The sequence below is a fragment of the Leucoraja erinacea genome, chromosome 29 (genome assembly GCF_028641065.1).
Source record: "Leucoraja erinacea ecotype New England chromosome 29, Leri_hhj_1, whole genome shotgun sequence".
NCBI classification, from domain to species: Eukaryota; Metazoa; Chordata; class Chondrichthyes; order Rajiformes; family Rajidae; genus Leucoraja; species Leucoraja erinaceus.
This window is the reverse complement of record NC_073405.1, coordinates 21,044,635-21,057,625: the sequence shown is the minus strand read 5'-3', so window position 1 is coordinate 21,057,625 and position 12,991 is coordinate 21,044,635. Positions and strand designations below refer to the sequence as shown.

Sequence of the window (12,991 nt, the reverse complement as noted above, 5' to 3'; positions counted from 1 at the left end):
CATGTGAGTCAGTTGGTTTGTAGTGTATGTCGGTCAGAAGTCTGTCCCCTGCGATGGAGATGGTGAGGTCAAGGAATGGTAGGGAAGTGTCGGAAATGGTCCAGGTGTATTGGAGTGCCGGATGGACGTTGGTGGTGAAGTGGATGAAGTCAGTCAGTTGTGTGTAGGTGCAGGAGGTGGCTCCAAAGCAGTCGTCAATGTAACGGAGGTAGAGGTCATATAGATGTCTTTTATCACGATTTTGTATTTTATCGGGATTGACTTTTCATTCTCTAAACCCAATTAATATTGTCCCAATTCTTCATTTGCATATGGTTTTGTACCTAACGTTTCATTTGTTACTAATCAGTGAGCTACCCAGGCTGACCACAATATATTACAAACTAAATTTCTAAATCAAAGCAATCCAAAACCCCACCTTTGCTTCCTGCCAGAGGCTATCGGGATACCCTGGGGCTGCAGCCTCAAAATGTTAGAAATATCACATCACGTTTATCTTTGTACATTTTCTTTGTGCTGCTTTTTGCCTGTCCTAGTGTTCCATCTTATGGTACTGGTACATGCATTGGAGGGAATTGCTTTTGAGTATGAACACTGGGTCTAGCAATTTTGCTTGGACTGCATCTTCTGGCATTGAGGTCTGTGCTGGCTGACTGTAAGTGTCCTGCTCGTGTGACTGTACCAAGATCATGAATGCAGCTAATCTAAGAGTACAGATCATTCCTGTTCCATTAACCCACTACTGATACTTCTTTGCATCCTCAGTTCTGTTGGAGGGCAATTTGCTGTGTTGGGGGCACTGAGCAGGCCACCTTGGGCTCAGCTGGATTGGACCAAACCTAACTAATACAAACAGCACAGCAGCAAACAATGCAGTGAAAGCTGAGATGTTTGCCCTTTAGTTCTGCCTTATTGCTGCACCACTGATGTACCAATGGTTGCCAGATGCTTCCATTCTCCAAAAGCTGAGCTCTAAGAACTGTATAAATCCAAGCATGAGGTTCTTGTATGATTTACATGCTGTTTGACTTGACGCATAGCTATGTGGCTATGTACTTAGCATTTCATTACGTTTGTAAATGCTGCTTTTTGTAGGTTGCCCTATCAAATCCTTGAGTAGATGGGTTCATGTGCAAACTTGCAGGCAAGGAACAGCCATCATGCATTATCTTATTCTATACCCTGACTGTAGTTCTGTCAGAATGGCAGACCTGTGTCTGGGTGTTATAAGATGTTCAATTAGCATTATTATATCTGTGCACTTTTTTCATCGCCATTTTGTTTCAAGTATATGTCCAGTTCCCTTTTGAAAGTTAATCATGTTAAATCTGTCTTTCGATGGCTCTGCATTATGATATAATATGACATTCACCTCTCTCTCTTATTCTTTTACTGGTGATCTTAAATCTGTAATCTCATTCTGTTTGATTTTAAGAGCGCCTTAAATTTTCTCCAACCTTGTTTTTTGTTTTAAGAAACAATCCCAGAATTTCCATTCTCGCTGCACGGCCATTGTTCTGGTAAATAAATCTCTGCCTGTTTTGAACCATTCCTAGAGCATTTAGCCCAGTATTGGACACAATACCTAACCAGTGGCTTAGGAGATTTAGCTTAATATTTTTTTAACGAGGCATAATGTACAAATGCAAAGAACTCATTGACAATTTGTTTAAGCAACTTTCTCAGCATTCATACCCGATGTAGAAATATATCAACTCTTTAAAAAAAATGGTGACATTTAACTTTTCCACTGCCTTCTAAAATATATCACTTAAAAAAATTAGTTTTCATCTTGGAGCTATATGAATATGGTACCGTTTTAATAAAAGAATAAATACTTAATGTTCACTGGTTTTAATAAATGCTGGTCAAGGGCATGCCGCAATTGTGTAATCTGTGATAGAACACAGATCTGTGACCCATGACAAAGGCGCTGAGCACCAAAGCTTACCAGCCTTACTGCCCAATTAATTTAATGATTAGATCACCCCCCAGATGTCCACATTTGTGAGACAGCACGTTGGGTTTTGATGCATGATATTTTTCCCTCTGGGTTATATGTTCAATGTCTTTGGTTAATCGTGATTTGATGGAAAAGGGCATGTCAGTAGACCAATTTGTTAAGTGCTCTGTAACGACAATGAAGTAAATAAAGACATATAATATTTCTCTGGATGGGGAGTAGCAATTGTTAATAAAGTTAAGTGGATTTGCCCAGCTGTCTTGTAGTCATTGCTTATTCATGGACTGCACCTGCTCTGCATATGCAGCACAGTGTTGTGCGTGCTTCACTTTTATTAATGGAGGGTTGCATGGCTATTTTTTGTGGAATATTCCTGCACTGTATTGATTCATTGAGATACGTTTCCTAACTTGCCAACTTTACTGGTGTTATACTTTATACATCATAATTTCTTAACTTGCAAAATACTATGTTGCCAAAGAAATAGCCAGTAATTTGGTGCTGGTTGCAGAAAGCTGAGGAGCATGTTCCCTTTTTAATAATAAGCCATTGCATACTAAAACTTTGATAATATAATGTCTGACATTTCTGTATCAGAAGAGATAGCATTATGCATGTATTCATGGACCTGCACATTTGAGGTCAGATGAGAATCACTCGATGTGTGGGCCTGGTGTGCATTTAATGTTAGTATTGCTGACAAAGAACAATGAAGGAAATGGGTCAGAAGTTTGCAGTTAGGGCCCAGAATTCTGCCAGGAATGCTTGAACGTTTCAGCTTTATTTACAAGGTGAAACTCACCTGGTCTCAGTCTCCCACTCTGTTTAAGCTTACTGGGTTTTATGGTACTATATTGTATAAACTGTATGGAAAAATTGAAAAATATGAATAGCATCCCTTAGTGTGGACAATGTAGTAATCGGACACCACAAGTCCAGAGTGCCACATTATCAAATGTTTTACAGTCCCCCTTTTTTTTTCAGAGAGGACGCCAAGTTTGTATAACTGAGTATAATCTGCCAGAATAGAAGCAACATAAACTCTCAAGGAAATGCCCATGTTTTGTCGGCTAGTAATGTGCTGAATTGTGCTGGCTGGAACGGGGAACTCTCAGTTATTCAGAAGCGAACAGACTCGCTCTATCTGACACTCAGTGATATATGTCATTACATCTGTCACTTTTGTCATTTTATTTTAAAAAACAGTACTTATTTACAGGCTTTTTAGTAGATTTTCAGTGTCTGAATTTTAGAGTCTTATGTTTAGAAATGAAATGCATCACTTGTTTTAAAGGCATAGTTACATCCCAGCTTTGCCTCCTGTCAGAAGCTGTCAAGATGTTCTGGGGCTGTAGCCATGTTGGTACAGCACCTGAACACCTAAACCTCACTACATCTTGCCAGTTGCCATATGCATATGAATGATTAGTTGGATCTGTCAGCCATTCAACAAATTCTCGATTTATGAAAGGGTAACATTGACTTAAGCAAAACCGATTCTAGACTAGGTGAAATGCTTTACCGATATTTTAGTATTATGTGCAGTGTTCGGAGAATGACGAAAATAACTTCGCAAATTAAAGACATATATTCACAGTGTTAATGACACTTTGAGGTAGATACCACGGTGTCATCGAGATTCCAGAGTCCCATTTTAGTGCTAGATTTTGGTTGCAAGATCTCACGTAGCTTCATGTCTGAACACTGGATTTTGGCCAGTTCTTTGATTTTTGCTTTGCATGGTGTTCAATTGAGAATGTGCAGTTATCGCAGCTGAGTGAGCAACAAAAGTGGAGTAAAGTGTAGCTGTTAGAATTATGTTTCCAGTAGCACAATTTTGAGGATGACTCTTTTGCAAGAATCTCGGTCAACTGGCCATTGTTTGAATCTGAAGGCCAAAATGTCCACATTTTTGCCTCTTGTTTGATGCAGGTATAGTTCAGAAACAGTGTAAATGGATAAGTGTGCACTGTACAAATTTAAAAACTGCTGTAATTTCTAAGTTTGAGAAGAATTAATCATATGTTCTGCTAAATTGTTTTCGTCCCAAGCTAGTTCAAAAGCTGAACCAACTGACCAGTGATGTGTTGCCCGGGATCTGTGATGGGTCTGCTGTTTGTGATCCAATCATTAATATAGATACCAATGGTTAGTAAACTTGCAGATGACACCTAAATTAGTGATATAGTGAAGAAGGCTACAAAAGGTTCTGGATCAACTTGGGAAGCAGATCAAAGAATGGTATATGGATTTTGAGGTGATATGTATTATTTAAAAAATGCACAACTTGTTTATATCCCTTGAATGATACGGGTTGGTAAATTAACCCAGATTAAGATCCAGTAAATGGTTGTACCCTGGAGTGTGTATAGGCAGAGAATTAGGGGTACAGGTACACTGTTCTCTGGTTCTAGGTGTACAAAGTGATAGAGGAGTTTGGCACGCTTGCCTTCATTTGTAAGGGTATTCAGTGCAGCTGTTGGGACGTCATGTTTCAGCTGTATGTTAGTGAGGCCACATTTGGAGTAATGTTTGTAGTTCAGGTCACTTTGGTATCAGAGGAATGTCATTAAGTGGAAAAGATTTGCTGGGATGTTATCGGGACTCGCGTTTGAGTTATAAAGAGTGACTGGATAGGATATGTTTAGAAGGATATAGGACAAACGCAGGCAAATGGAGCTCGTTCAGCTGTTCACCTGGTTTGTATGGATAAGTTGAGCCAAAGCGCCTGGTTCCGTGCTGTATGACACTGGCTCTTTATTATTTCTGGTGAAGAAGAAGATAGAGGCATGTGAAATGAACCCTGGTGACCTGCGTGTGGGTGCTTTTCTTTTCACTTGGAACATGCCAGCAAACCTATGTCAAAGTTGAATGCTTGCAACCAGAGAGTTATGGATACAAATCCATGTGCTCTTGGCTGCCAATCAAGACTCGGAACAATTTTGGCAATACTTTTGAAAAATTGTAGATATATATAAAGGTAGTCAAAAACACACGCAGGGCATTTCTATTGCGTTTACATTATATTTTTGATTTTTCACGTCCCCCAAATTTTTTGTAACAATTGGGTGGAGGCTCTAAATTGTAATGTGTATTATTTAAAAAATGCACAACTTGCTTATACCCCTTGAATAACACGGGTTGTCTTTTATACACCCGAATGCATCAATGCATATTCCAGATTTGAAATTATAGTGTGATAGTGTGGGCTGCAAGGATTGTTTTATGTAGTTAGTACAGGTGACCCTTGGGTTGTGTGTGGTGGAGGGGGGGGGGGGGGGGGGGGGGGGGGTGGAAGGGCAGTGTTCCATGGACAAACATGTTGAATCTGCGATCACTCCAAAATTATTTTTGACAAGCGCAATAAATGTTGAAGGATCAAGATTACACCAATTTTTCTTTTTGATTCATTCAATTTAATGTTTCGTTTCGCACAATTGATTCTCTGCGGCTAAGGGATGTTTTCCATTGTTGGTAAACCTTATGAATTTAAGTGATTTTTAATTGTAACATCAGCATTTCTGACAATCATATGCAGCGTCACTATACATAAGACATATTAAATTGGCTATTTTGGAATATTCCTTCTAGCCATAGCATGTTTTGAAGTAAACTTTCATGCACATTTTTTTTTTCAATTTTCCACTATTCTGTGAATGGACTCTTGGGTATTGAGTCGGTGAGAAGTTGTACTCGTATTGAATGGCATGTCAAAAATAAATGGTGGAGTGTCTTATTTCTGTTACTATTTCTTAGTCTAGTTTGTTTATTATCACGTGTACTAAGGTACAGTGAAAAGCTTTTGTGTGCAAACCAGTCAGCAGAAAGGCAATACATGATGATAAATATAATAAGTTGACTGTTTAGTGCAAGATAAAGTCTAGTAAACTTTGACCAATGATAGTCCGAGAGTCTCCAAATGAGATAGATAATAGCTTAGGACTGCTCTCCAGTTCTTGGTAGGATGGTTCAGTTGACTGATAACAGCTCGTAAAATCTGTCCCTGAATCTGGAGATGCGCATTTTCACACTTCTATACTTTTGCCCGATGGGAGAGGATAGAAGAGGGAGTGGCTGGATTATGCTTGTGGCCTTGCTGAGGCAGCGTCAGATGTAAATGGAGTCAATGGGAGATTGGTTTGTGTGATAGTTGGGGCTACGTCCATAATTCTCTGCAATTTCTTGCCATCTTGGCTGGAGCTTTTTCCAAACCATGCTGTGATGCATCCTGATAAAATGCTTTCTATGGTGCACCTGTGGAAGTTGGTGAGAATTGTTGGGGACATGCCAAACTTCCAAAGCCTTCTAAGGAAATAGAGGTGTTGGTGTGCTTTCTTGGTCATTGCTCTAATATGGGTGGTCCGGTTGATGATATTTACTCCTAGGAATATGAGGCTTTCAACCATCTCTAAGTAGGCGCTATCAATGCAAACCGGGGCTAGGTGTACTGCTTAGCTTCCTGAAAATCTTAAGAAATTAAACTGAAACTGAAAATTTGTATTTGCTTAATGGATTAAATTGCAGGAAGGAGAATGTTTGTTGCTTAAAGATGCTAGTTAATGTTTACCCAGCCAGTGTTTGTATTGTACACGTTTTATCTCTGAATATGGTTCGGCTGTAATGGTGATATCTTTTAAGGGATTTCAAAGTGGGTGTGCGCAATGTGAGGACATAAATATGGAAGAGGTGGTCATTCAAAAAAAAAAAGCTGAACTAATAAATCTGTAGATATAAAACAAGTTAGCATTTTCAATGTAATTTGCTAATTCATAAAACTGAATGATTATCCAACTCTGTCATATTGCCCACAAGCAGAAAACTCTTGCATCAACAAAAATACTGTTGGTCAAAGATAGGTTTGTGACTACCGTGCTGTCGTTTCAGCGAAGGAACCACATACAGCCACGTGTCAAAGCTTCGGATGGGGGATGTCACATTCCTCTGAGTCTGGGAGTAAGCTAAAAGGGCAACAGATCTTCTTTCTGTCATATTGCAGTTTAATGTATTGCATGACTTGCCTTTTCAGAAACTGCCAGTATCATTCTTTGGAAGATTGACTTTGCTAGGGTTTTTGTTTCAAAGCAGCTGAAGCTTGTCATTAATATGATAACAAGTAACGTCCAGGCCTATTCAGTAGTTTTTAACCGTTAGTCTTATTTTGGGGATTTCTTCCATTAGAGCAAGTGTGAGTATATTTGAAATTTCCAGCCAATCTCAATATTAGTCCTCTATTGTAGCTGCAGCGTGGTACTGGATCAGTTTTTGGGTTCATTGCTGATGTCACCCACTCCACCCGTAAAATCAGTCTCCTAATTTTGGCATTTAATGATCTATTTTTGAACTTTCTTCCAGTTACATGACTCCAAATTTGTACTCTGAGCAAAAGACTGATGGCCCTGTCACACTGTACTAGTTCATTCAAGAGTTCTCCCGAGTTTACCCTGATTCGAACTCGGAGATTTACGGTAATGGCCGCTCGTAAATCGGGGCTCTCGTGGCCATTTTTCAACATGTTGAAAATCTTCACGAGTCTTCCCGAGCTTACTGCGTTTCCCGAGTACCTGCCGTCAGCGTCACGAGCCGCTAAGAGACTTCCCGAGCTCCGACGTATCCGCTACGTACATTCAACGTGCTTCGACAAATTTGATTTTTTTTTTTAAACTTGGGAGAGCTCTTGAATGAGCTCGTACAGTGGGACAGGGACAGGGATAGCCTCTTCAAGCAAGTAGAACAGTTTAACATACCTTCAAGTACATTACCTAACGTCCTCTGTCTGATGATAGGCACAGTATTCCCTGCTTGATCTTTGCAGCCTTTCCTAAATAAAGGCTTAATATTAGCCGCAACCCATTCTTCCAGTATTCATCCTTGGTTAAAGGAAGCTATAAAATTTTCTTCAGAGGCCCCAACAATCGCTTTCCTTGCTTCTCGCACCCTTCTAGGATACACTTGGTCAGGCCTCGAGGATTTGTCCACCTCAAGATCACCAATACCTCTGATATTTTCCGACATCATTATTCTCGCTCCTGAATTCCCTAGTTTCTGTCGCATTCTGTGTCTCCACACATAATTGATAACACTGATACTTGAGGCAACCTATTCTCCCCAGTTACCCCTTTGTTCGTTATATACTTGTAAAAACTTTTTGGGATTCTCGTTGACCTTATCCACCAATGATACCCCTTATCCATTTTTTGCCCTCATGCAGCCCTTTTATACAAGGGTTTCCCTAAATCCCAACCGTACATTCCTACCATGTACCTCCTTTTTGTGACTAGAGCGTCAATATACCTGGTAAGCCATGGTTCCCTAATCCAGCCACCCATGTCCTTCGTTCTAACATGAACTCTCCTTATCTTATCAGGAGGAAGTCTTGTGTAACCCCATCTTAAGAAGGGCGTGCCCCCTCTCTGAAAGGCCACAATTAACCTCACCAATTGGCTATGGCTATTGCCAGGTATAAAGAAACTGAGCCAGCAATTCTGTGCCAACAATTTCCCACACATAAATAAACTGGGCCATGTTTCTACTTTCCAGCTCCAAAGTTCATTGATAAGCGCAGCTCAGAAAAAGGTCATTCAGTTCATGAATATGCCAGTTCTTCTGTTGATCCAACAAATGGCATTCCCCAATTTCTTCCCTTTTTGAAATTTTCAAGTGAATCTGTGATCTGTTTAGGATTTAGTTGCATATATTTGCATGCAATGACTGCTTGAAGTCTGAGATTCATAGACATCACCAGTAGCTGGGTGTCTTCTCTAGTGATGCTCTGCCACGCCTGCATTTCAGCCATCTTTAGCTTATGCTTGTTTTGGGGGCTAGTCCCCTTCAGTTTTCTCTTCAGCATATAAAAGGCATGCTCAATAGGGTTCAGATTGGATGATTGACTTGGCCACTCAAGAATTAACCATTTTTTTTAGCTTTGAAAAACTCCTTTGGAGCTTTAGCAATGTGTTTGGGATCCTTGGTTTGCTGTAGAATGGACTGCCGGCCAGTGAGTTTTGAGGCATTTGTTTGAACTTGATCAGTCTATTATCCCGCGTCCCCAAAAAAGGGACACGGGATATTGAACTGGATGTGTCTATACTCTTCAGAATTCATTATGAATTACCATCAGCAGTTGTATCATCAATGAAGATAAGAGAGCCAGTACCTTCAGCAGCCATACATGCCCAGGCCATAGCACCCCCACCACCGTGTTTCACAGATGAGGTGGTATGCTTTGGATCTTGGGCAGTTCCTTCTCACCTCCATACTTTGCTCTTGCCATCACTCTGATATAAGTTAATCTTCGACTCATCTGTCCACAAGATCATTTTCAAGAACTGTGGTTGCTCTTTTAAGTACTTCTTGGTAAACTGTAACCTAGCCATCCTATTTTTGCAGCTAACCAGTTGCATCTTGCAGTGTAGCCTCTGTATTTTTGTTCATGAAGTCCTCTGTGGACAGTGGTCATTGACAAATCCACACCTGACCCCTGAAGATTGTTTCTGATCTGTCAGTGTTTGGGGGGGGTTCTTTATTATAGAGAGAATTCTGCCATCAGCTGTGTTGGTCTTCCTTGGCCTACCTGTCCCTTTGCATTTAGTAAGCTCACCAGTGCTCTCTTTCTTCTTAATGATGTTCCAAACAGTTGATTTTGGTAAACCTAAGGTTTGGCTGATGCCTCTAACAGTTGTAACAAATGTATAAAAATGGCCTTCATTAAAATCTGACAATGTGCACTTTAACCACATGTGCTTTTTTCTATTACAAATCTCAAATTGTGGAGTAGAGAGGCAAATAAATAAATAATGGGTCTTTGTCCCAAACATAATGGAGGGCAGTGTATCTAAACTAAATTAAACCAGGTGTATATCATCTGCTTCAGCAGTGAATGAAAATAATAGATATGTCCTTACCAGTAAAACCTAGGTTAAATTTTGAGGATAATTTACACGTGCTTGTGTTAAAGGTGCATTAAACCGAAACACAAGATTTTTGATTTAATTTGTAGTTGAATTCGACGCATCATCCAAAAGTGTCCACTGGTATAAATTATCTAGATTCTGAAGCCAAGGGGTTTGAGTCCGGTTCTTGAAGTGTTAGCACTGGCAGCAAGAGGCCCCTCTACATAGTGCTATTATGATTCCATTAGCGTTATTGTTCCTGGGAACTCGTCTGAAGCACCCAGTGAGTTTACTGTTCATTTGTGAATCTTGTTTCCATTCTGTTTAGCTAAAGGGCCTGTCCCATTTTCCCGAGCTACTTACAAACTCCCCCGCGTTTTCCCCTTGATTCGAACTCGGAGAATGTCCGTAACGAGCTCTTAGGAGTCCGTAGATGTTTCATAGCGGCTTGTAATGCCAGCCGTAGGAACTTGGGGCATCGGGTAAGTCGGGACTTTTTTCAACATGTTGAAAAATGTCCACGAGTTAAAAAAATAGCCCCGAGTACCTACGAACGGCTATTAACGTAATTCTCCGAGTTCGAATCAAGGGGAAAACTCGGGAGAGTTTGTGAGTAACTCGGGAAAGTGGGACAGGGCCTTAAAGATTTGAATTACACTCCATTAATAATAGTGCATCACAACATAAGTAAAATGGATCGACATTGTTATGAAAGATTTCTGTCCACTTAATGTGCCTGATTTTCTAGCTAGATTTAGCAGTGGATGCATGTCAATTTATGTTTAAATAACGTTTGCCCAAACAATAACAGGGCCTTCTCATGAAATTGTTATTCTGTACATACTCACCAAACTTAATAATGGATGGCAGACCCCACAATTTACAAAAATCTAAAGATTCTATTAGTAAAATATATAGCAACGTTATGCACCTATTGCTGAACCCCTTTTCTTCTATTTAGTCTTTTTTTCATTTTCAACCCAGCCAGACAAGTTTGTAACAAATGTCTTTGTTTCCTAGTGCTGGGACAATGGCATTGCTTGGAATTCCTGCTTAGTTGTGGGAATCCATTTCTGCATGAGAAAATCAGGTAAAGGTGTTTGCTTCATTGTTCTAATTTCCATTCAATTGCACTCTAGGGTTTGTACACCAGAATGTCTTCATTTAAATTGGTGGTAAATGCTCTTGCGTGCCGTGGCATGACTAAATCAGGAGCAGTTGAGGCGGAACCTTCCTGTAAGATAGTGGATCAAAATAAAAATGAAACTACAGACCTGAAACCAAATGCTGCCAATTTAAAAGAGGTTTGATTGGTCTGAAAGAGGAATGATAGCTAGATTGCAACTCAAAGTAGAGCTTTACAGCTGTGGCACCATAAAGCTGAAAAGGGGAATGCTGTAAAACATTTTTTGGTCAATAATGGTTGAAGGACGAACGGGAAGAAAAAAGTGGCATGAAGCAAACCAAAGGGCAACAGACGTGCTACTGGGAGAGCTGCTGCCAAACAGCACTAGAAATCCTGGTTTGATCTTGACCTTGGATTCTGTCTGTGTGGAGATTGTACATTCTGTTTGTGACTCTGTGGGTTTCCTCGTTGTGCCTCAGTTTCCCCCATATCCAAAAACATTCAGGCTTGGAGGTTAATTGGCCTCTGTAAATTGTGCCTAGTGAACAGGCAGGCTTTCATTAGATCATGTGATAGGAGTGAAATTAGGATATTTGGCTCATCAAGTCTACTCCGCCATTCAATCATGGCTAATCAATCTTTCTCCCCCTAATCCTATTCTGCCTTTCCTCCCGCCCCTAACCTCTGACACCCGTATTAATCAATAATCTCTAATCAATAATCTCTGCCTTAAATATACCCACTGACTGCCTCCACAGTCTTCTGTGGCAAAGAATTCCACAGATTCATCACAAGAAATTCCTCCTCGTCTCCTTCCTGAAAGAACGTCCTTTCATTCTGAGGCTATGACCTCTAGACCTAGACTCTCCCACTAGTGGAAATATCCTCTCCACATCCACTCTATCCAAGACTTTCCGTATTCTGCATGGTTGTCGGTGTGGATTGGATGGGCCAAAGAGCCCGTTTCCATGCTGTATCTATCAATCAAATATTCCAGATGTGAATTCTGTAGATGCAAACTCTTGATTAGCATGCAATTTGCCTTGAAGTAAAGATTAGTAACGACAAATCCCATTTCTTGTACCATATTGACATTTGCCAGTGGTAAAGCTATTTTCCGAACATATAGCCAAACCTCTGCCATTCCACTTTAAATTGTTCTGTTTGGTTCCAATTACAACAATCTGTTTGTCTTGAATTTTCATCTTGGTTTTCCAATTTCCTGGTTGGCAGCAGATCAGCAGCAACTGGAGAGACAGTGTAAACAAACTGTCTACACAATTTCTCCAGGATTTCCATCAACCTTATGACAAAAGAAAGCACCCAGAATCCTATGGAGTCTACTCGGCATCACCATTCCATGAAAATAAATGTGTATGCAAGCTCTATGGCATTACAACAAGAATAATTAATGACTCTGCAAAGAAATGACCAGGAGTGAAAGCACCCTGTCTTTGTACTGCTCTTTATAATATTTATATCACATCATTTTTGTTTTGATTCTGAATTTATTACCTAGGCTTCTGTGAATTTCCTTCCCATTGCCATCATTGTTGCAAGATTTTCCCCGTATGACTGTTTTGAAATCCTTGTTCAATGTCATAAAAATGTTGAAATATTCCACCAGTTTCAGGATTTTTTTTCAGATTATTTCAACCCATAAATTTGCCATTTGTTTATAGAATAAAAACATTCAGAATTTGGCACAACCTGAGAAGCAATTAAAGGTAATGTGGCAAAAATAAAGGGGGAAATATGCTCACTGAAGAATGGGGGTCATTTGTGATTTTTCAAATCTGTATTGGAAATGTGTATTCCATGGAGTGGATTTAAAGCACAATTGTGTATCCACTGTTTACTATTCCAATGTACCAGACAAATATACCCATTCCTATGTAACATACTATTTCAAATACATTAGGTAAATGTTAGTAGTTTCATGCTGCTGCACAATGAGGTGCATAGTCTGATAAATGTTGCCTAGGCAACACCATTTATGTAAGTCAGTCATTG

At 39.9% G+C, this 12,991-nt stretch overlaps 1 protein-coding gene across 6 annotated transcripts in view; it reads left to right on the top strand.

The window, feature by feature from the left end:
- Positions 1-12,991, top strand: part of LOC129711309 (protein strawberry notch homolog 2-like) — a 135,210-nt gene that overhangs the window by 25,760 nt on the left and 96,459 nt on the right. For 2 of the 6 annotated variants that reach the window (XM_055658873.1, XM_055658874.1), the window contains exon 2: positions 10,873-10,942. The exons of the other annotated variants lie outside the window; for them this stretch is intronic. The gene's annotated coding sequence lies outside the window, so the exon portion shown is untranslated. The remainder of the gene's footprint in view (positions 1-10,872; positions 10,943-12,991) is intronic. 6 annotated transcript variants of the gene reach the window in all.